Genomic DNA, 2,500 nt, shown 5'->3' with positions numbered 1-2,500 from the left:
TGAGGCCTTTTTGGGGTGTTTTTGTTGGAAAATTTGTGTTTTTTTTTTTATATGATTTGTTGGTCGGTAGTGTATATGTTTGGAATACTTTTGATGTGTTTTGTGAGAAATTTCAGAATGTGTGTTTGAGTGAGTTTTTTTTTTTTTCTTTCCTTCTTCCTTTTTGGTGTACTTTGGGGTGTCTGGAGGTGTTAGGGTGTGATGTGCGTTTGTTAGGGTGTTTTAAATGTATGTTTGTGTATTTTTCATTTTATTTATTTATTTATTTTTTTAAGGATATTTGAGGTGGGATTGTGTGTGTGTATGTGTGTGTGTGTGTGTGTGTGTGTGTGTGTGTGTGTGTGTGTGTGTGTGAAGAAGAGGAAGGATGGAGGGATTCAAAAGAGAGAGAGAGAGAGAGAGAGAGAGAGAGAGAGAGAGAGAGAGAGAGAGAGAGAGAGAGAGAGAATTATGAGGTCTTGAAAGATAAGGAAGAGGAGAAGGAAGAGGAGGAGGAGGAGGAGGTGGAGGAAGAGGAGGTGGAGGAAGAGGAGGAAAGGGAGATGGAAGAAGAGCACGAAGAGGAGGAGGAAGACTAAGAGAGAGAGAGAGAGAGAGAGAGAGAGAGAGAGAGAGAGAGAGAGAGAGAGAGAGAGAGAGAGAGTGTTTGGCAAGATAATGAAGAGGGAAGAGGAAAGAGGAAGAGGAGAGGGGAAGCATTTAGCCTCCCTTTCCCTCCTCTCTCTCTCTCTCTCTCTCTCTCTCTCTCTCTCTCTCTCTCTCTCTCTCTCTCTCTCTCTCTCTCTCTCTCTCCCTCTCCCTCTCCCTTTACCAAAAAAATCATAACCAAACAATGCCTCAGCTTATCCAAACAGTCTCTCTCTCTCTCTCTCTCTCTCTCTCTCTCTCTCTCTCTCTCTCTCTCTCTCTCTCTCTCTCTCTCTCTCTCTCTCTCTCTCTCTCTCTCTCTCATTTCCATAATCATAACATTGTTGGTGAATGTGAGTTTGTTCGTTTGTTTTTGTTTAGTAGTAGTAGTAGTAGTAGTAGTAGTAGTAGTAGTAGTAGTAGTAGTAGCAGTAATAGTAGTAGTAGTAGTAGTAGTAGTAGTAGTAGTAATATTAGCAGTTTTGGTGGTGGTGGTGGTGGTGGTGTTAGTATCAGGAGAGAGAGAGAGAGAGAGAGAGAGAGAGAGAGAGAGAGAGAGAGAGAGAGAGAGAGTATTAAAAGTTGCTATGTGTAAACTTACATTTAACCCTCCTTATGTGTACTCTCTCTCTCTCTCTCTCTCTCTCTCTCTCTCTCTCTCTCTCTCTCTCTCTCTCTCTCTCTCTCTCTCTCTCTCTCTCTCTCTCATCCGGCCAATTATCACCACCACCACCGCCACGACCACCACCAACTACTACTACTACTACTACTACTACTACTACTACTACTACTACTACTACTACTACTACTACTACTACTACTACCACTACTACTACTACCTTCCTAACTTAATCTTTAACACTTTCCCAAATGAGAAAGTTTTATAAGTCAGATTTATAAGGAAGTTAAAAAGTTAGAGAGAGAGAGAGAGAGAGAGAGAGAGAGAGAGAGAGAGAGAGAGAGAGAGAGAGAGAGAGAGAGAGATATTTCAGTTTTATATATTCTATTTTCTACTTTTCTATTCTATTTCTACCTTTTTCTTTTATTTCCTTCCTTTTCTTCCTTTTATTATTATTATTATTATTTTTATTGTTATTATTATTATTATTATTATTATTATTATTATTATTATTATTATTATTATTATTATTATTATTGTTATTTTCCTCCTCCTCCTTTTCCTTTTGTTGTTGTTGTTGTTCTTCTTCTTATACTTGTTCTTTTCTTCTTCCTTCCTATCCTACTTACCCACGTAGAGAGAGAGAGAGAGAGAGAGAGAGAGAGAGAGAGAGAGAGAGAGAGAGAGAGAGAGAGAGAGAGAGAGAGAGAGAGAGAACCACACACACACACACACACACACACACACACACACACACACACACACACACACAGAGAGAGAGAGAGAGAGAGAGAAGAGAAAAAAGAAATAAAGATATCTCGTTTTTATGTAAGCGGTTCCAATGCCTTATAATTCAAAGTTATAGGATCAGAACCCACCCTTCATCCGGACGTGGCTTGGCCGGTATTAGGCGAGCGAGGTAAGCCGGTTAAGCGAATAATCCGGTTAAGTGAAAATTTTATCTTTTTCTTCTTGTTTCTTGTCTCTCTCTCTCTCTCTCTCTCTCTCTCTCTCTCTCTCTCTCTCTCTCTCTCTCTCTCTCTCTCTCTCTCTCTCTCTCTCTCTCTCTCTCGTGGTTTCTATTTTCCCGTGTTTTTTTCTTCCTCTTTTTCTTTTTTTCTCTTGTTTTCTTTCTTTTGTCTTTTTTTCTCTTTCTTTCCTTCGTTTTTTTCTTTTTTTTACTCATTTTTTCCTTCTTTATTAATTTTTCTTTCTGTTTTTCTTTTCCTTTTTTCCTTCTTCCCTTCCTAGTTT

General features: G+C 39.1%; 1 protein-coding gene across 6 annotated transcripts in view; it reads left to right on the top strand.

Annotated features, from left to right (window-relative positions):
• Positions 1 to 2,500, top strand: part of LOC135096573 (gamma-aminobutyric acid type B receptor subunit 2-like) — a 144,429-nt gene that overhangs the window by 100,579 nt on the left and 41,350 nt on the right. The window lies entirely within an intron of this gene.

Source organism: Scylla paramamosain, unplaced genomic scaffold (assembly GCF_035594125.1).
Source record: "Scylla paramamosain isolate STU-SP2022 unplaced genomic scaffold, ASM3559412v1 Contig4, whole genome shotgun sequence".
In the NCBI taxonomy this organism is placed as follows: Eukaryota; Metazoa; Arthropoda; class Malacostraca; order Decapoda; family Portunidae; genus Scylla; species Scylla paramamosain.
This window is presented reverse-complemented; position numbering and strand designations above follow the sequence as displayed.